The following is a 22,375-nucleotide window of genomic DNA, read 5'->3' on the forward strand; positions in this document are numbered from 1 at the left end:
GAAAGTAACCTTCAGAGAATAGTTAACATTATGCTCTCTGGCCTTCACAGAGCATCTTTCTCTCTTTCTATTTCAGTGTGCCATCTATGGAAGTAATTTTATTCAAGAATGTTCCACTCGGAGTATTCTGGACCTCTACTTCCTGATATAAGACGCAATCTTATCTATGAAAAACAGGCCATGGCTGATTCATATAATTTCATTTGTATGTGAAACCAAACTGTTAAGTGGCAGATGAGAGCTATATTTAAATCGTGATATTTCAAAGTCTTCTCATGATTTTTTTTTTTTTTAATTTCTAGGGCTTTTTCGTTCTGAATTATTCTTGTTTAGGAATACAAAGGTAATAAAAAATGAAGAAGTATTATTGTCATAAAATAGTTCAGTTGATTGAATATAATTTTTTACAGATTTTTGTTTCCTTAAAATTTTCAAACCTTTGATTTTTTTTTCCTATTCAGCATAAATTATCTTTGAAATTTCAAAATGTTTCATTAGGCTGAAAACTATTTTCATACCAGTTCCAGCATCAAATTTATGCTGTGGACATCAGCTGTTATTCATATTTATTTTCTGGTACATCATAATGTTTATATTTTTAAAATAATTTAATAATAAAGATATAAAAATAATAATGAAAATATAAGTACAGTATTTTTTCCCATTATTTCCTTTTGCATTTCATGAAAAAAAAAGGTTTTTCTTTTAAAGATACAACAGTTGATAGCCTCTTTAGTCTATCTTATGGCTATTTCTATCTACAGACTCTATCATTTTTCTGCTCACAGTACTGAACGTGTTAATGGACTGCCAAATTTATTCCCTTACCCTAATAATGTAGAGCGAATGTAGAGAGAATTATCATATTTTGGGGCAACCTTCACTTTGTCTGGTGTTCCCAGATTGCTTCTCTTATTTCTAGTAACTGACAACTTGATACAATCTTTCTTACAAATTTAAAAGACAGCAACAGTAAGCTAACTTTTCAGCTTCGGATTCAGTATGAATGACATGAAACTGCTCTGTCCTGGAAACCACTACAGCAAGGGAGTGTCCTAATTTATCCCACATTTTTTTTTTTTTCTGGAAGAGAAGTAAGCCATTGCAGCCTTTTTAACAATGCAGTTCAGTACCCCTTATTAAAGACTTACTCAGATAACTGACTGTCTGTTTTTTGCCCATTGACTTCATTGACTTTTTTTTTTTTTGTTTGTTTTGGTTTTTTTTTTTCCCCCTGGGGAAATAAGATGTTCCTGAAAGGGAAGGGCTAACAGCTTTAATTCACTCGAAATAAATACAAGGATATCTGCAAACTTTCACAACACTGCTTCACTGTGTTGTCTTCTGTCCGTACAGAATTTCTCTTCTAATTGCATCTAATTCTGGCATAATATTTTGTGGTATTAGGACATAGCGTGACACACATGCATGTTCTGTTGGCTTATTTATGTCCATCTTCAACATTTCCTAACATAATGCCTCTTGGCTGAAGAAGAGTCTCTTGAATTCTGAATAAAAATAATCAGCCCAGACCCTGAGAAGCATTGGGGCATCATCATGATTTCCTATGACATTTCTTTGATTTTTATAAATTCTATAATCTTTCCTGAACAATATTATAAAAGTCCAATACTTTGCCATGTAAGATTGACTGAATGAATGATGATGAAGGATAAAAAAATGAGGAAAACATCGCATGTTGATGCAGGCCATCCTAATACCTTCTTGCACAGTTTCTACTCTTCTTTTTCCATTTTTCCAGTGTGCAAATTATGCAACGAATTCTGGATTCATAAAGCTCGATGTCCTCCCACAAATTGTTTTAGAAAAAATACAATTATTTAAAGGATCTGGAGATAGACAATGGAGAAAAGGAGGTAGGGAAAAGGAAGAAGCCATTGACATATGCTTTTCCTTACAATACCTTTTCACACCCTTATAGTCTGATTAATTTTAGGATGTTTGCAACATTGTTGCTAAAAATATCTTCAAATATAGATAAGGTCTTGTTGATTTCTACACAAAACCACAAAACTTTTACCATATATTCTATTATGCTGTCCCAATTTTCCCTAAAATATCCTCAATCATCTACTTTTGGATGAGTTTTCTTAAGTATTCAGAACTTTGCATCTTCCAGAAGAACGACGCAATATCTTACTATGCAGTTTGATACAGTGATATTGGGGCAACTTTTCAATCTGTTGCAACCTTTTTGTTGCCTTCCCAGATGGAGAGCTGTCCTTCTTGGTGATGGAGCTGCTGTGGCTTGAAGGAGCTGCCCTTCTTCCGCTGCCATCTTGCAATTCTCTCCCTCCTTCTGCAGCCTGGGACCTGGCCTAGTGTTTTATACTGGATGTTAATTAGGCTTGACTATATTTAAGTTCGTTTCCCTTTATTTCTCTGGCTTTTTTTGGTGCCTTTATTTACCTTCTCTAACCTCTGCACATGAGACACCCCCTCACCGTGTATGCAACATGCAATCACTTGCTTCCAAACTGACCACAGAATAACTCATTTTACTCAAAATTACAAAGCTGATCTCTTTAGCTATATCATCTGCTCTTAGATTTGCATGTCTTTCTAGTGATTTTCATTAAATCTGCCAATATGAAACTGTATGTTCACTAAAGCAGGGATTTTGTTTCCCTGAGTGGTTTTAATTTGCATTTGAATATGATGGCTGGAAATCATAGGTAATTTAACTTGGGGACTTTTTGATCCTCTGGGTGAAGTCTCAGGTGGTTTCTTTTCTCCTAGAGGTTTTTGAAAAAGTTTGGAGAAGAGAGTCTTGAGACTATCCTAACAGACACACCCAGGATACAGTCATGAGAAGTGCACTGCAAGCCCAAAATCCTAAATCGAGAACTGAGTACAACATTCTGACCCTGAACAATTTGGATAGCTCAATATGAAACAGGAATGATATTTTAAGTGAGATTTTGGTGGTAATCTGCTCCCATAAAAGATACTCTTTTTTTTAATTCCTACTGGAAAGGAGAAAAATGACATAATTAGTCAGATTCTATAGAGTATTATATTCAAAGCTCCTTTTTCTTTGGGGAAAGCAAAGACTTGTGAATTATTTTTGATTAGCCTCATTTATAATTTTTGCATTTGATGTCACTGTTGCGAAAGCAGTGGCTTTGTATCCTTAGCATGGCACATGTATTTTGCAAATCAGAAAAGAAAAGAAAAGCAGACAAAGGAAGGTTCCACTGAAAGGATGAAAGCACTACTCCGAATATCATGTAGATAAAGAGACTGAATGAGACCATATACATTTTTCCATAGCAGACCAGGTCATGAGGCTTCTGCTCAAGGGATTTTATGTACCTATGCATGTGGAAAGGCAAATAATCTTAAAAGCCTTTGCCATATCTGCCAGAGACCTGGAAGTAAGATTGCTTCATATCTTATTTTTAACTCTAAATCTTCGTTTAGTGAGCATTTTAACTGAATGTTATCCAAAGGTATTTAGGTGTATATTCAGGCAGGAATATCTAGGTTCTGGTTTTATTCCTACTATTTTTTTCATCATATTTAGTGTCCAGCAGATGTTTAAGGGGCGCATGGGAATTTAGCAGGTATGTATAAGGCTCTGCTTATTAGGATCAGAAGGGTACCTGTAATATCATGCTAAACCAGTCTTAGAAATAACAGTCCTGCCGCTTGACACGTTTAAAAACTTCTTCAGGAGAAAAATTCTAACAAATTACTTAAAATTTGACTTTTATGCTGTAGATTTTTAGACTATTAGAAGTGGTGGTAACTGTCTGAAACTTTCCCTATAATGCACAATTTCCCTATAATGCACAAGAAGGGGATAACTAAGACAACTTTGGCTAATCTGAGTTTTTTTTAAAACAAATGACATTTTATCAGCACATAAGTGAACCACAGAGAAAAAAGTAATTGGCTAGTGCATATTTTGCATGAAAATAATAGATAAATCTCTGCGATTAATATGAACTTGTATTATAAACTCTATTATGAACTGGGCTGATTGAGTTAAGCTGCGGCCCATGACAGCTGTCAGTTCTTTTAGAACTTTATGGAGGCTATGTAGATCAGCCAAACTTCTTCCTAGAAAGTATCCTGGATAGCAGGTACTGATCCTAGATATGAAGTCTGAGGCTAGTCCAAACCCTCCCAGGGTCCACTAGGTACCCAGAACAGTGGGTCTGTGAGACATTAAATCTTCAAAGACATGGGTTGTGTTTCCTGTCCAATTCCAGTAAAGGGAGTGAACCACCAAAGAAATCACTGGACTCCTGGAATAAGGACTTCTCAACTGTCCTTGACTGAAAAGAGCTCAAGGGTTTCATATGAGATTGTCATACATCAGTTTACCCTGTGGATTATACAATGTTCTGTGCCTGTTTCAGCAACAGTATCGTCACTGACTAACAACACTAGAAAGTACAGTGAAAACCTTTTTTTCCTGATGCAGTTCAGGCAATATCACACGGATTGACCTCAGGCTCTCTGGAGCAAAGCTTTTCACACTTCATTGTCCTTTCAGCATGTAGGGAGTACTGTAGCCCACTGATATTGTCACCTGAAATGCAGCTATCTCATTCTTACTGTAGACAATTAGCCTGGAAAGGTGACATGGAAGGACAAGATGCAATAACTTTAATGAATACTTCCTCAGACAGAAGGGTTCTCAGGCCAGAAGTGATCATTATGGTAATCTATTCTGCACTGCAAAGTACAGGACACAGTATTTCATTCAGAGAATCCTACAATAAAACCAATACTTTACAACAGCTTCAACAAAATGTCAAAACTCAGAATTTCTTAAGGATATTCAACCCTCTACGTTCTGAACAAGTACGTATAAGATTCTCAAAGTGTGCTGTTAAATTCCAGCAACAGATTATCCTTTTATGTTCTAATTGAAGCTAGCATATGATGTTGGCACTTTGAATAGTAATGCCTTACATATCATTCAAGCTTGGCATAGAAAAATGCCATTCTCTTCCTTCCCATTTCAGTCAGTTTTTAGAATTTTTTTTCTTCAATAGTTAATAAATAATGTGCATACATTTAGTAAGAATTATGTTCCATACAAGTGCAGATAATAGCTAATTAAAACTATCCTTTTGCTATTCTCAGTAGTCGAGTCAGTACTTACCCACATAAGATCTGGAAGAAAGTAAGGGTGGACATTCATATTTCTGGCAGGGAGTTAGCATACCTTGTTAACATAAAGTCCCAACAAAATAAAAATATAATACATGTTATATCCATGCTTTTTATGATAGTGACTTTTTAAAAGGAGTTTCACCGATAATTATTTTATTTCAGTTAAGGAGACTTTTATCACATCTCTTATTTGAGAAGTAAGACTGTTTGTCATGGTTTGGATCTTTCCATTGCCTGAGTCATGACCACCTTCAATCTTTGGAAGAATGTTTTGAATTGAAGTTGACACTGGGGTAATTTGTCTTTACAAATATAAAAGTAACATCCTTTCCTCTTATACCAAGTATCTGCCCAGAGAACATTTGCCATTTGGGTTTTGTGGGCAGGATACAACATATGTGCAATTAATTGGCTGCTTTTATCAGAAGAATATTTAATCATAAAGGTAAAAGGCTTTTGTTCTCTGCAGAGAACAAGTCATGCTAAATGAAGCTGCCCTCTCTCTTACCACTTCATATACCATCTTAAGACGTGTATTTCCTTATTAATAGAATTGTAATTAAGGTGAGAAACCCTGAGTTTTTGAATTATCCAAGAAAGGATAATGACCTCTGTAATACTGTACTGCGTTATACTACATCTGCTCTACATTTCATATGTCATTGTCGTTCTTATCTGGACGTTTTTTATGTCTTGCACTTCCCCAGGTCTTTCAAATTACATACTTCATGGGTTATATTCTGTTAACCTCTCTATTCTCCCTACAAGTCTAATCCTAAATTTATCTACATAAATTGATACATTCTGTTGACTTGAAGCACTCTGTATTGGCCTTTCAACCCATAGCCTTCTTTTTTTTGCTAGCCTTGTTGGCCTTGAACATCCTCTTTCTTCAACTTGACTTTATAACCTTATTATCTTTCAAATCCTTCTCTTTAAATACAACATTATTTTTTTCCCTTTTTGTATTTTAAGTTTTAAATTTCTTCTGGAAACTCAATATTCAGTTTTTATTGCTGAAATTCTTGCAAAAGTAATTTTGTATTTTGCACGTTTTTATTGTTGTGCTTGGCCATCTTATTTACATCATATAATGAACTCGACTTTCAAAATGGGCACCTAAATGCTTACTCCTCAGAAAACCATGAACCTAAATAACACAGCCTCATGTTCAGAAATGCTAAAACATCTGCAATTTACTCTACTGGGCTTCAGATATTGGACTTTGTTGTTTGTATACTGAAGATTCATCTCACCAACATTCAGTTAAAAGTCATGTGTCCAGATTAAGCCAGTCATCTAACCTCCATCTGTGTTCATTAAAGAGAAGATGATTACTTCATCCTAAAATAGATAGCGACTAAGAGAAGTTGTGTCTTCTTTCCTCTAGTGAGAACAATTGGAAGACATGGTTGTTTAGCTGAAATGAGATGTTTTCTTGCTAGTTAGCAAAACTAGGTGAAAGGAATCCCATTTCTGGTGCAGAAAAAACCTCATTTCACTTAATTATAATTATTAATCTGACCTGATTTGCACACTTTGTTTTGTCTTTTTCAGAATTTCTTTTAGTCTGCCAGGGCATATTCAAATCAATATTAACATCAAAACTTCAGCTAGCATATATCACCTTCTCTCTGAAAAGCAAATATTCTTACTAAATGAGCAGAAAATTTCACAATGTATATCTATCTCAAAGTTTCGTATCTGCTCCATGAATCTTACATATAGTCAGTAATGCAAGTTTAAGAGCAGATCTTAACAGAAAAAAGTATCCTTGGCATCCCCTCTGCTGCATACAAGAGTTCAGTATCATCTGTTTCTATAGCCTGAGCATTCCTGAATAGTGATAAACAAATCCTCTGTGAAAAAAATCCATGACAGACCTTGATGATGGAAGCCTGTGTTTAACACCTCAGTCTGGCAATATCAAAAACTGCATGGAAAAGTAAATAAAGCCCTTTTTACCCAACTTTGTCTGGCTCCACTGATGCAGATGAGGCAAGTGGGTGGAACAGGAAGACTGAAGGACTGGCATTTTTGTATATATCTAAGAAAGACTAAAAAGATGGCTGGAGTTAATAACTCCTCAAAGAAAATAATGGGTCATGTTGTATATGGAGTAGTTATGGGATGTTTTGCCTTGCTCTGAAACAATATGAACTCGGACTGAATTTAAAAAAAAAAAAAAAAAAAAGTCATTTTCCCTACAACACAAAATACTTTATCTAGAGAAATGGTGGTTTTGATAGCAAATTCTCTGTGATACTCAGTGGAATACCTATTTTGGCCAACAACCTCAACATTGAAGATTAAATAATGCTGATCACCTCTCTGGAGTGATATGACAATTTATCTTAGTTAATTGGGCTTCAGTTAAGGTTGAGGGATTTAGCTTGGCCTACTGCCCATCTAGATCAGAGGAGCCAACAAAATATCATTTAAAAATAAATGTACAGGCTCCAGTTTAGCTTTTGTGGAGGTCATACATGATTTGTTTTGACTTAGCTTTAGTTTCTCATAATTTTGCTCTAAAAAATGATGTAATATTAACATTTAAACTTTCACATAGAAACTTTTAAAAGAGACACCTAGACATTTTCTGTTAGCTTTGGAAAATGACTTGAATGCTTGTAAATATCTTATATAAATAAAATAAACACTTTCCCCCTTGTTCAGAAGGAAATTTTATATATTTTCTTATTTTTAAAATGTTACCTACATTTATATATCCTTGAACATACGTTTTAATCCAAACCCTACTTCCTTCCCTCCTCTTTCCATTACTTCTCCCACTGTCTCACAACATAATAACAACAAAAGTAAAAACTAATTTGCTCTACCACTCTCTCTGTTGCTTTCAATAGTGATGTTCAAAACTTGTCAGCAGATTAAGAAACCCTTATGAAAGTGTAGGTTAGTGCTTCCCAAGATGATCTGCAAAATCCTATTGATCACAGAGGGTTTCCATCTAAGAGTTTGATGATAGAGGTTAATGATGATTTGCAGGAATTTTTGAGCAATGACAGTGATTATGATTAAGAAGTTTGGGAAGGACTGTTTGGAAAAATATGTGTAACTTAATGACTGGTCAATCTTTGTCTGTCAAAATTGTTTTGCAATGGAAAAATGGGTTTGGGAAATTACCTGAATTTGTGCTTACTGCAAGAAATTACAGCTTTGCCTTGTAGGACTTGTACTGTGGTTCTGCAGCTTCATCCAGACTCCTCTTCCAGACTTCATATCCTCTTCAGGTATTAGCAGGTTCCACTCATTGTCAGGACAGTGCTGTATCAGAAGTATCATGGCCAAAATAAAAATTGTAACTTCCCAGTCAATGTAAATAACTCTTAAAACTCAGGATCAGAGTGTCCTTCTGTAACACTGATCTGAGACACCTTTGGCTTTCTGCTGAGGAAAGTGCCCATGTATTACAGCATGTCCAGCTGGATCACTGGATTCTCAGAAGCTCTGAAGAGCCAGGCTCTTCCAGGTATGACCTGTAGAAAACAGGAGCTTAATGTTAGATGTTTAAAGCTATAAGTACTTTAAATGTTCTTATTGACTTTCAAACATTGCATTGACTTTCAAATTCATTTTTAGGTACTGAAATTAATGGTTTGATTTTCAGAATTCTTTCTTTGACCTATACTGCAGCGGCTTGTTGCTCAGCCCTTTTGAAAAATGATTTTATTTAGATCCTAAGTGTGGGTTTAAGACTCTGGGTTATTATCTTCTTTCTGGTATCAGCCTAACTCTGTGATTATATTGTCAGGTATAGGGTTGAAGAGGCATATCACACCTTTGAAGTAAAGGTGAAAGTGCTATTTTCAAAGGGAATTTAAATAATTTTTAAAAGATTCCTTGTGAGTGATTATATTGTAAGGTCACGCATTCACCTAGGCAGTTTTCTGTATATCTGTCAGAGGAAGAAGTCAAATATACAGATTGGAAAAACAGGTGTGCTTTCCCTGAGGAGTTAAAAGAGATTTAGAGAGAACAACATGATGAAACCAGGTTTTCTACTGCAGCCGAAATCCTCAGTGCTCTTGGCTTCCTAGCAACCGTGCCTTCCTAACTCATGACTGGAGACAGTACAGACATAAATCAGTCTGCCATTTGTCATATAATGGATCAATCTATTGGCATTCCTTACAAGAACTGATCTGTATCTTTTAGCAAAGATATACAATGGTAGCAGTGAGTACCAACATCATGCAAACAATATACAAAATTACATTTTTGGTTACAATTTGTCTATCCTGTCCTGTTCCCCCTCTCTCCCTTCCTCTGAAGATCTTGAACGATTCGGAGGCTATGGATAACATCTAGCATGTCAAAAATCATTCCTCAACCAAAAGACAAAATGCAAAGGGAAAAGCCCTCCTTCAGTGCACTGCTGTCCTCATCTTCCTAGCACAACTCACTGTATCACTCCCTGCTATTAATGAAGGACGATGTGCTCTCACCATCACACATAGTACATTAGAAACCCATTTTTCACCCTCTTGGTCTTAATCTCTCTCTCTCCATTCAGATTGTCCCACCCAGACAAGCAGTTAATTATGGCTAGGTTTCCAGAATAACTCTTCAGGTACAGATTTGCTGGGAGGAAACTGTACTTCTCCTACACTTACTTCAGTTTCCCTTTCACTTTACTGATGCAACACTGAACACTCCCATGGCCCTGGATATGTGGGATATTAACTTCTCTCTGATTCATGAGTACCAGAAGGTGATTTGAACTGTCTTCTCTCTCTTGTCACCTTCACAACTTCACTTTCCATCGCCTCTCTAGTCTGGTTAAGGGGAATCAAAAATCCAATCAATTTTAAGATATAATTGGATTAGTTAATTGAGATGGATTTTATGAGGAAGCAATCTAGTACATTAGACTGATGAACTGATGATAAAAAATGACTGATGTCATTTTTTTTTAAATGAAAGAAAAAAGTTATTATTGTTAAATCCACCTTGATTTTTACTGATCAAATTCTAATCTTGCATTCAGATTTCTCGTCCCCCCCATCTGCCCTTGAGAGTTCTTATCTTTTATGTGTCCTTTCTTCAGATTGTAAGATCTTCAGGTCAAGAACCTTGTCTTCATAAGTTTTTGCTTCTCCATTTTAAAATAGTCATATTTATATAGAATCATCTCCATTGCCTTTCAGATTTATGCACAATTCAAAAAGCCACACACAGATGAACAAACAAAAAATTTTTTGAGGATAAGGCAGATGTTTTCCTTTTTTTTTTCAGTTACCAGCATACAGTTTACAAAAGCTTCTTCTAACTCAGAAGTGATAAATCACCCTTGCTGATGTTAAGGAAAAAGATAAATATAAAAGTGGTCAAGTGAAGAATAACATACAGTGTGGCTTGATGTCTTCTCAGGGAAGTGGGCTTAGAGTATTAATTCTGCAACTTTACATTCTCTGTTGTTCTCTGTTCCATTCTCATGACCAAGAGAGGTAAGAGGATTTCTACTTTAGGGTGTTTAAGCTCCATCCTAATCAACCCCTTTAAGGTCTATATATCAGGCTATACAGGAGTGAATCTTGTCCATTATTAGGATTTGATAATATATTTTTGTAAGATGAATAATTTTATCTTTGCTTAGCACAGGAGTTTTAAACTCCCTGTTTTGTCGTAGAACTACTTGCAGGATGACTTCACAGCATGACAGATATGACAATTTGTCATATATGTTTAATGCTCTTGCCTCGATTTCTGTACTTTTAATTATTTTGTCTTCAAGTAGAGGACACAGTCCAAACGTATATGTACAGCTCGTACAGATAGATATCTCAATCCAATATCTTTGGAGAAACATGTTATCTGTTGGAATGGTTGGAGAAGGTCTGTAAAATAGGTATCACCATTTAATCTACAAACACCAAAGAACCAGTGTTTAACACTGAATGGTAGGAGTGGCTGTCATACTACAGAGTGCCCCAGAGTCTAGCTAGGAGGAAAATCCATGTGAACTATGCCATTGATTCATGACATGACTTAGAGCAGTGGTTCTCAACCTGTTGTCCATGGAACATCATCACATGGGGTCCATGAAGACTTAAAGCAGGGGTGGGGAATGTCCAGCTTGGAAACATTTGGTCTGTCCCACAGCAAGCACTGCGCCTCCTTTCCCCACAGATCCCTCCCATCAGTGCTTTTCTCATACTCACTCCCCCTGCCCACACCTGCCCTGACACACATGAGTGGTAGCAGTACCCTCACCTTTGCCGGGTGACTCTCCCCATAGCTCTCAGAGTCACCAGCAAGTCTCTCCGTCACCGGGCTCTTCAGGGCTGGCCTCCAGTAACAAGTGTGAGGGTGCTCTCCCAGTCCTGGTGCCACCCCTTGAGTCAGTCTAGAGTTTTAAATCTTGAAAATATCTTAGTGCCCTGCGACTACAAAAGGTATTTAAAGGGAGTCTGTGGTGAAGGAAAGGTTGAGAACACCTGGCTTAGAATATAGCAACCTGATGGACTGTTTCTCTGAGATACGATTTTTGTCTTTCATGATATTGTGTTCAAGAGATTTTATTACTTTAAAAAATTCTGGTTTTGAAGAGTCATAATGGGGAGTTTCCACTCATGGGATTAAAAAAGTTAGCTATGCAGGTAGTATCTTACTGAAGCCATGGAGACTGTTTGCGGTAAGGAGGGTTCCCCAGCAGGAGTTAATACCCTCTAAGTAGTTCCTAAATGAATAATAATTCCAAATTCTGATTAAATATCCTGCCGTTTACATTTCAGCTTTTCTATGCTATTCTGATACTGCCTATGATGTTGTAGTTTTCATGCCAGGTTTCTAATGAAAGTTTAAACTCTTTTTCTATAGAAAACAGAAAGATGTTAGTGTGAATAAAGGTCCAGATTCATTCATTACTTTTGCTTTTATTGATTTTAGAAAGAGATTTATGACCCTGATTTTTTTTTTTTTTTCTGAGTGATAAAGCTACATGTATAAAAGAATAAAGAGTAAAAAATGCCAAAAAAGTTTTCTCAAGTCATCAGTCAGAGAAAATGTGAAGCAAATTCAATCTGTTGCAATGCATCAATGTCGAAACAGAAGTCAGTTTATTCACAATTTAAATACTTTACATGAGTTTAGAGTTCCAACTAATAAATTAATATGAAAAGAATAATTGTTATTTTCATTAAAGTAACAGTGCAAAAAGTCCAAAGATTTGACATCAAGTCTGGATAGCATGTGATGCTCTAGAGAAAGATGAAAACAACCCAGCTAGCTGCAAACACTACTATCTATTGCAGAGATGACCTAAAAGGTCATCTGGAAGAAATCTGAAACCAGATAGAGACAAAAAAGGTCAAAATTTCAAATCATAACACTTATGGAACTTTTGTTAACTCCAGGTCAATACTTTGAAGGGCATTTAGTGCCTTTTAAGCCTTATACTTTGTCTTTGATCTTAATATGGTAGCTTCTTGATCAAAGCAGCATACATAAATGTAGTAATTGTAGTAGGAGCTGGTTGCAGCAGTAACTCTACACTAGTAATGGTGTTGTAAACAAATAAGGAAACAGCCCAACCTTCCTTCATTCCCTTCTGCTTTTTTCCTTCATGCCTGACATTTCTCACATCTTTCTGTATTACTTTCTCCCAAGCCTTCTTCAGGACCTCCTTTATCTCTACCTTTTCCCCACTACAAAGCAACTTTGCTTTGCCTGGGATAATGATTACAAAGACAATCACAGATATGTCATGGCATCTTTACAGGAAACATTTAAAGGGAATAGGACTCTTCAGCCTAGGTGACACATGTCTGAGGGAAGAATCTACAAGTTTACACACTTCTCTGAGTTTTTAATGGTCAAGGTGAGAAGGGATGTTCAAAATAACAAAAGGAGGGTGCATATCTATCACTGCATGTAACTGAATTGTGGAATTTCTTGCTAAAACATGTTGTATTTGCCAAAAGTTTGCATAGATTCAACAGCTGGAAGAAAAAAACAAAACCCCCTAACCATTAAGGGTTATTTTATATAAAAACAATACCTTTGTCTTAAAGTTTGTGAGTTGCAAATTATTGGAACCTGAGAGATTCCTATTCCCAAGACATTCATTTGTGACAACTGTCAGAAAAACGTTAAGATATGACATAACCTGGAGACAAGATGGCTTCAGGGGCACCCAAAAGCAGCCACTTGTACCTGCAGTGAGGTTATGGAGAAGATGGAACCGGGCTCTTCACAGTGGTGCATGGTGGGAGGATGAGAGACAACAAGCACAACATGAAACAAGAGGGGTTTCAACTGAATAAATAATAGACAACTGGATAAAAGGAATGCCATTTCCAATAGCTATAATAATTCTGATTGGTTCTCTTTTTTCTTAATTAAGTTCTGACAAGTCATTTAGGAAGGTCAGTTGTCACCAATATTAATAAAGTCAAGATCATCACACCTGCAATGTTGCAGTTAGCTGGATGCCTCTGTGTTGTGATAGAACGATAGTTCATCCTAGCACTAGGCTGTCTAAAAATCTGAGGAAAAAAAAAAAAAAAAAAAGGAATAGAGCTCGATCATAAATCAAGTGGATTTGGAAGCTATGCTATCCAGAGCTGGACTCTGTTCATCTGACCTGCTGTCTGTAAATCTGCTGTCTGTTTCAAAACGTCTGTTTTAGAAAAAGCACAACTAAATCATATACACTGTGACCACTGAAAACAAGCAAAAAAACCCTACTCATGTATTTGAAGGTAAGATTTAATTTTAAAAGGATCAAGTTTAACAGCTGAACTAAAAACCTAAAAAATACCTTTAAAAAGTCATTAAGTTGGGAATAATAAAAGTTAAGGTCTAACATGTCCAGAATGAATATTTTTACCAGAGTAGTAGTCCGGTTATTATTTATTTATAAGTCTGCAGTACATGCAGTTTTCTAAATATTTCCAAAACAGAAATAAATCATAATATGGGAATTAGAAGACTAAAATGTATTTATGAAAAACAAAACAGAACAACAAAACTATGAAAAAAATTATAGATTGGGAGAAAGAATAGATGAACCAAAGTGATTTGGAGACTGAGAAGCACAAACTGAAGTGTTTTTGCAAAAAGCACTGGAAATGTGAACTGGCAGAAGGAAGTAAAACTCTGATTTAAAAGGAATATAACAGCCATACCATCCAAAGTCAGTGTTATTTCCTTATCTAGGGAATTACATCAGATGCTTTATCACATACTCCACTTTACTGAATCCAAAAGGGAACTTTCAAATCACCACATGGCAGTTTTGGGGTGAGCAGGGGATGAAGAAGAGAGGAGAATTCACAATTTTGCCCTACTTCTCTGAATTTAACCACTCAAGATCAGTTCTCTGATGCAAACTGTTTACTGATACAGTAACATTATGCAAAGACCAGGGTGAACTTTCAGCTGTGTTGCTTAGCATCTGATAGGTTACATTTTTCAGATCATGCCCATTCCCAGAATTTGTGGCCATCAAGGAAAGCTGACACACTTACACGAGCCCCCTCTCATCATGAGAGACTTGCAGAAATGAAAGGATATGAGAAAACCAGTGGCAAATATCATGGAGCACCACTTTGCTGTTGTTAACTCAGGTAGTCTAAGGAAGAATGATGGCAATCACCATGTCTGACTAGAACCATGCTGGCCAGTGAATTCAACCCAATAATCTTTTCACTGAACTGAGTGAATAAATTTAGGGAATGCTAGACAGCTTTAGAAGTAAAACAGAACAGATCTTGGAAGAGGTGTCCAGACCTTAGAAAAGTGGGACTTTATCCTTATTCAGATTCACACTCTGTGAAAGATGGATGTGGGTGTTTAGTTTCTGAATCCAGGTCAATTTACCACTGAGGGATATGGTGTAGTTGGGAACTGTCAGTGTTAGGTCAATGGTTGGATTGGATGATCTTCAAGGTCTTTTCCAACCTAGAGGATTCTGTGATTCTGTGAACTCGTGAACACTTCTCCTTTACCCTTTCTACTCTACATTGCCCTTCTCTAGGCAGAATGAAATTACAGTAGCTCATCTTTGGCAAATTGCATACAGGGCTTGTAATTAGAAGAAAACTTCTGAACTCAAGATTGCTTCAAACCTCTCAAGCATTTTATGAGGTACTTAAAATGAGATTAAAGTAATCATCATCAATATGCCATTTTAATCTCTAAGAAAAATGGTTCATGTTGTCAGTTTGATAACTATTCCAGTTGTTCAAGACTGCTCAGATTTAAATATATCCTTAGGAGCCACAAGCTCTTGCACATTTAGATGCAGGTCTTTTTTGCCAAGGAAACATCATTATTGTCACTTATAATAAAGCATTGATGGCCATTTGCAATATGTTTTATCCTCAAATATCAGAGTAATAACAGCACAATTTTCTTACTGATGAGCAACAAATGGTTGTACATGAAATTTTAATTTAGTTGAGACTAAAGTTTTGTAGGAGAAACTAAAACTAATTAAGTTTCTAACTATAAAATGTGGGTAGATATGTGGATTTAGATATATCCTATTTTTCCCCCTTTTTAAAAATTATTCCCATTATGCATTACTAATGGTATTGCACAGATGTTCCAGGCAAGACTGGAAGCTCATCATGCTAGGGATTATATGAACACATGAAAATTAGTTACTACCACAGAGACAGGGTCAGCTGTATCCAAGGAAAAAGCCTGGGTTCAGCAGTCAGTTCTGAGGGGTTGTTGCATGGCTATGATTTTGCTGCATGGAAATAACACTTAACCATCTACTGCTGAATTTGTTTTTTCTGAAATGGTGACATATCCCTTGAGGACAGATAGTAGACGAGGCTGTGAAACTGATAAATGCTATATATGAGTTCAATCTGGTTGATAAAAAGGAGACGGTCTCAACTGAGACAAAAGTAATACCTCATGAAAAAGCTTAAGCTTAATTAGACCTAGTAGTAAGACACCATCAATGGATGTTGAGCATTTCAAATACAGTTTCACAGGAAAATTTCTGATAACTCTGTGTAAAGACTGCTTGAAAGACCACAGTCACAATCTCATTTTCCACTCCACCTCTGCTAAAGGAAGGGAGAGTTCTGTTTGCTGTAGTTGGAAAGAGTCAGATGTCACCTGTTCTCAGTTGATTTATCGAGTTGATTTATCAAACGTGAAATGAGACTGCGCAATCTTGATGTTCCAATTAAACGCTATCAAGCACCTAGCCCAGTTCCTCTGATGGGCTACCTTAGATCCAGGGCACTCTTTCATTTTGCAGAGAATTTCAAACTGTCTCATGTTACAGATCAGAAATGCCACAAGATATTGAAATCCTTAATGAGGCTACCATTTTCTGTCCAACACTGCTTTTTGCTCTATGTATCCTGGCTGTTATCCAACAAGATAATTCCTTAGATCGGAAAATCCTGTGCCAACTGGATTCACCAAGTCCATAGCCTCCTTGTACTATGAGAGTGGCACAGCAGGCCTCTAAGACTGGTCACAAACTGGCCTTGAATCGCCAAGCAAAAGAGCAGGGCACTTCCCTGCAGGACTTTTTTTTTTTTTGACAGATAGTGATAAAAGTCAGCACTTGACCATTGACAGTCATTGCCATTTATTTTTATCAGAAAGGAACTTTTGAGGACTAGATAATTCTAGAAAAACTTTATTTTGAAACAACTGTTAAAGTAACTCCTGGTGTCATGGTATCAGAGAAGAAATGGTGGCCAAAGATACCAAGCTTTTCTCTTCTTAGCACAGGACTATGCAATGTTGAATCCAGCTTTGTTTTGGGAAAGTGGTTGTATGACTGTATGTGCTGCCACACCTGCCAATGCCATAGCTGTGTGACCTCCAGGCACTCCTGCTAATTCTTCACCTATTCTTGAGGGTCCACTGTAGAATAATTTTAAATAAGCACACCAAACTCTTTGGTTAACACTGTCTGTCAACAAGCAGGTGTTTTGCAAGCAATTTCATAAAAGTGTCATTGTCACATTGTGCATTAATGATCCATACAATCACTTCTGACACAGGACACATGTCAAGTCACAAAATGAACCGATTTCCATAAGCAGCTTGTGGGACCAGTATGTTCAAAACCTAACTAAATTTCTGAAATTTGGAATATGTGGCTGCACTATCATTCTCAAGGTTTGTTATTTTGTTCATTTATATACATATTCTAACTAGAACTAAAACTAGACTAAAAATTGTATGGGAGAAAGGTGATTGCACCATACCTGCATGTCCAGGGAAACAGAAAACTCTGTAGAAGGAAGGAAAGTCTATGCGCAGTACCATGACTCATACTCATCTGTAGACTCCAAAAACGGGAATTATTGAAGAGTCCTTTGTACCAAGACTATTGGAAAAGTCTTAATTACTAGCCACTTATTGAAAGCTTGAATATCAAAGAAGAAAAGAAAATACTTAGCAGTGTTGTGTGGGTCATTTTAAGTGACTGTCTATTCTCCAGGACTGTCGTGGTTTAACCCCAGCAGGCAAGTAAGCACCACACAGTCACTTTCTCACTCCCCGTCTGGTGGGATCAGGGAGAGATTCAGAAGGGTAAAAGTGAGAAAATGTGTGGGTTGAGATAGAGACAGCTTAAAAGGTAAAGCAAAAGTCATGCACACAAGCAAAGCAAAACAAGGAATTCATTCACCACTTCCCATTGGCAGGCAGGTGTTCAGCCATCTCCAGGGAAACAGGGCTCCATCATATGTAACAGTTACTTGGGAAGACAAACACCATCACTCTGAACTTTTCCCCTTTCCTGCTTCTTCCCCCAGCTCTATATGTTGAACATGATGCCATATGGTCTGGGATATCCCTTTTGTCAGTTGGGGTCAGCTGTCCTGGCTGTGTCCCCTCCCAACTTCTTGTGCACCCCCAGCCTCCTCACTGGTGGGGTGGGGTGAGGAAGCAGAAAAGGCCTTGACTCTATGTAAGGACTGCTCAGCAGTAACAAAAACATCCCTGTGCTGTCTTCAGTACAAATCCAAAACGTAGTCCCATACTAGCTACTATGAAGAAAATTAACTTTATTCCAGCTGAAACCAAACAAGGAGGCAACATATGTGTCCAACAAGTATTAATGTAAATAGAAAACAGGTATAGAAAAAAGGTCAATGAATAATTGTTTTGTACATACACAGTGATCCTGGACACCAAGGCTTCTTGTCCAAGCCCAAATTAATCATACTGTGAACATGCATGAAGTAATTTCCTATGGTAGGACTGACCCCCAAGGACCATGGTCCTTTTCTAGTCCTACAAGAAGGTAGGAAAGTTATTTAGCCAGAATAGTTTCCATTTAGGCCACTTTCCTCTGTCGATCATTGGTAAACTGGGACACAGAAGCTGGGGAACCCATATGGTGTTTTTTTGCCTGGGATTACTTTACTAATCTTCAGCAACTTGTGCCTCAAACATTTCTTGTCTATAGGTAAAGCGTTTGTGTCTAAGCTAGAGGTAATGTCTCTTCTGTCCTGCATCCTTGCTAAGTGGATCATTACACACACCCTGCTTCTGTGTCCTAAACATAAGCTTTGAGTTTGTTTGGTGTTCTGAAAAAATACATAATTAGGCTAAATTTAGAAATTCTCCTTGCTTTTCATGACTGAAAGATGAAGTGGTGGCTATCTTAAAGCTCTGCTTTGTGAGCTGCATGAAACAGTCTGTTCCTGGGAAAATAAAATGCACTGAAAGACTCAAGTATGCTGCATTCAGCTGAGGATGGGATGAGGGGTGGGGACTTGTAGCAGATCTGAAGGAGCACTCTGGCATTTTCTGTTTCATTCTTGCCTTTCAACACTGCAAAATATTTATTTGATGTCATTATTCCATGGAGGAAGATGGGCTTGGATAAGGGGTGGAGACCTATATCATATCTGAAGGAGCATTCTGGTGTTTTCTCTTTCTGTCCTTCCCTTTCAACACTGGAAAATATTCTCTTAATATTATTCCTCTGTGGAGGACATGATCAAGCCTTTTTGGAGAAACAGTATTCATTGGTTTTCACTATTCTATTGAGTCCACTGTCATACAAGGAATCTTGTGCTGATTCCCTTGCTCTTCTACAAGAACGTGGCCTATCTTATTTTTACTGTTGATGGACTTTTCAAGTAAAATTGTCTTGTTTGCCCAAAACAAAGACATATTGCTTGACATGGCTAGTGCCCACAACTATTTTTTATCAATAACTTGTTCCTTCTTGTTTATTTTTGCTTCTTCTGTTTTTTTCCCCTAATTCTGTTTATACAATGAGCTGCTCTATGGGCTCGCTGATCACTGGACACTGATTTAAACCAGTAGTTTAAATCATGCAGCAAATCTTGCAGTAGAGTTTGAAATACATTTAAACTGGGTTTTGATGTATGTAAAGCCGCTGCTACATCAGATTCTTCCTAGACTCTCTGGTCAAGTTAATGAGAAAGGGAAAGTTTGTCAGGATTTTAAGTGAGAAGTTTTTAAAAGTTCATTTTGTTATTAAGCCATAGTTTCTAAAGGTAATGTTCAATGACTATCACTATTTCATCAAAAAGTCACATAACATAAAGAATATTCAGTTGAAAGTTCTGAATACAAAACTGATGAGCTTCCAGTGAGTTATCCCAAAGAGATGGAAGTGAAGAAGAAAACAATTTTTTCTTATATTTACTGATATCTATCCAACAGCTATAGAGCAAGACTGAAATGATAATCAACCTCATAATGTATATTTCAGAAGGTTTCTTGTGCACCTTGGCACAGAAGTCTTATGTATAGAAGCCTGGTATATTTTTTTATTGAATCCAGCACCAGGTGTTCTCATATAATTAAGTGGGAAATGTTGCAACACTTACAGCATATTCTGTCTTAAATCTTACTGTTTCAAAGCTCTCAGAGCTAGTCTTGTTAGACCAGCTTTCACAACTTATTAATGTCATTCAAAAATAATGAGCATATTGAATTTCTGTTATAAAATGTGAATAAAGTAGAAATAGGCAGGACTTCTAATACTGATGCAACTCCTTTGTCATCAGATACATTGCTTATGTTCTCTTTTCATATGGGATATAGAAGTGATTTATAATCCAATAACCATGGAGGAAGAACTGTACATTTTAGGTACCTCCAATCCTCATTTTTTCATATAGGAATCATCTCTAAATTCTGCAATACAATGCAAGTACTTTCATGTGCAAAAGTGTTTACAGAATCCATAATAAAGGTGTGTAGACATGGAAGATAAATGAGAAAATAATTATTTGACTGTTTCTCAAAATGACATTCGGAGATCAGTTATTTCTTCATGTGATTTTACAGTATAGCACTAGACATGAGAAAACTAAATTGAGCAATATCATCCCTGACAGGAAACAATGAAACAAGCAAACTTCATTTCCAGAAGCACATGTGAAAGAGAAGTTCAGAATAAGAAATGAACAAATTCATCTTTGATCTCACAAGTCATGTAAAGTCAAATGACCTATACCAGGAATAGATCCCAACTAATAAGGATTGTAATAATGCATAGTTACATATTAGAATATAATATTCTTCCACTCTGTAAAAAAAAAAAAAACTAAAATAGGGAACAATAATATATTCTATAGAAGCTGAATTAGCTTATTGTGATGTACTAAAAAATTACTGGAGAAGAATAGAATCAATGTTCAAATGCATGAAGTGTAACAAATGCATGATGTGTAACAAATTAGTAAAATTTATGGAACTTTCTCACACGTACACATCAGCCTAGATGACAGGATCTTCAGATGCTAACTTCTGTTCTTGTCTGGCTGCAGCTTGGCCACCGACATGGTCAGAGGCAAGGCAGAATCCACAGTGATCCCCAGACAAGAGGAAATTTCCTCTGTGTGAGAGACGAGAAACCAGGCCTGTGAGAAACTAAGACAAACAGCCTGGGAAAGCAAAAGTTGAGGCTGATTGAAGAGTTGCCTCAAACACTCGCAAGACAAAACTATGAGTCACAGGGTGCTTTCTGTGGAGGCCAAAGCTGATAACACTGCCCAATGTGGCTGGGGAAGAGAGCCCTGTGGAGACAGGATGGCTCTGCCCTGGGGCACCTGGGCAAATTTCAAGGGCCATGTGTCTGGTGAATGAACTTTGCTTCATTATCCATGAAATGTATATTAAAAGTTAACACCCCTCAATATGCTAACAAGGGCTGACATGATCATGCTAATTACATCATCCCATGAAACACCTTACCCCTCCCCGTACATGGGATATGTAGCTATGTGGGTCGACCTAGGGGACAGACCCAAGGAAAGTGGGTATAAATCAAAGGGGGGAAGAAAGGGTGCTATCTCTCTCTCTCTCTCTCTTCCCCTCTTCCTGCCTCCCTCTGCCCCCCCGGCTGTCTGGAGAGAGCAGTGAAGTGAAGAAGATGGATGCCAGCGAAAAAGACGACTGCCTCCTGGAACCGTCGCTGGCGGGATCAGTGCAGGAATCCAGACCGGTGATCTGTATTCCCCCATTCCCTCTATCTCCCTCTTTTCCTTTTTCCATTAAGAAATGCAAACCATATTGTATTGCTTGCCACAACTTGCTATATACTTAGCCAATTATCATGTGTTCAATTAGTACATTGTGCGTAGTTAATAAATGCTTGGACTTGGAGACTTGTTGTCTGCTCCAATTGGGGATTTGCGAATCCGAGTCACTTGTTCCCCTCATCTGAGCAGGACGTGACACTCGGCAGGCTACCTATTTCCACAACAGCCTAGCTGCTTTCCAGTCCCATCACTTTATGTTGCAAAAGTGGTGAATAAGGGAAAAGGGAAAGGAATGAAGCCCACAATGGGGACTCCAGCATTTGTACTTAAGATGTGTTTAACACCTTTATTCTCCCCTCCCCCGCAAAATATTAGCCAGGCATTATGTCTGCATCATTGGTAGATATTACTTTCATTTCATTCCGCTTTTTACTGTTCCCTGGGGTTGATTCTTTGCCTACTCATTTACAGTCTGTCTTCTTTTCTTCTTCCTCTTGTCTGTTTCTCCCTTCTCCCATCATTCCTTTCCCAAATTTCAGTGATCTCCCCTATAGTTCTTACACTTTTTTCTCACTCATGCTCCTTTTTTTCACTCTTCAGCATCCCCCACTTTGAAAGCATGCTTCTTCTATTAGTACATTAACTGACTCTCCAGCCTCTCTAATACTGAATTCCAACTGCTACCCTCTTGTACCTTATCTAAAAGGGAAATAACACCACCACCACCACAGGCTTTGAAGAGAAAT

General features: G+C 37.2%; 1 long non-coding RNA gene across 1 annotated transcript; it reads right to left on the bottom strand.

Moving 5' to 3' along the window:
• Window positions 1-7,210: 7,210 nt before the first annotated feature.
• On the bottom strand, window positions 7,211-21,677 carry LOC113477434. Its single transcript, XR_003397901.1, has 4 exons — window positions 21,545-21,677; window positions 16,983-16,987; window positions 11,349-11,353; window positions 7,211-7,220 (listed from the first exon to the last, which is right to left on the bottom strand). It is a non-coding gene; the product is annotated as an uncharacterized LOC113477434 (long non-coding RNA).
• Between the last annotated feature and the right edge of the window lie 698 nt (window positions 21,678-22,375).

The sequence above is a fragment of the Athene cunicularia genome (assembly GCF_003259725.1).
Source record: "Athene cunicularia isolate RWA chromosome 2 unlocalized genomic scaffold, athCun1 chr2_part1, whole genome shotgun sequence".
In the NCBI taxonomy this organism is placed as follows: Eukaryota; Metazoa; Chordata; class Aves; order Strigiformes; family Strigidae; genus Athene; species Athene cunicularia.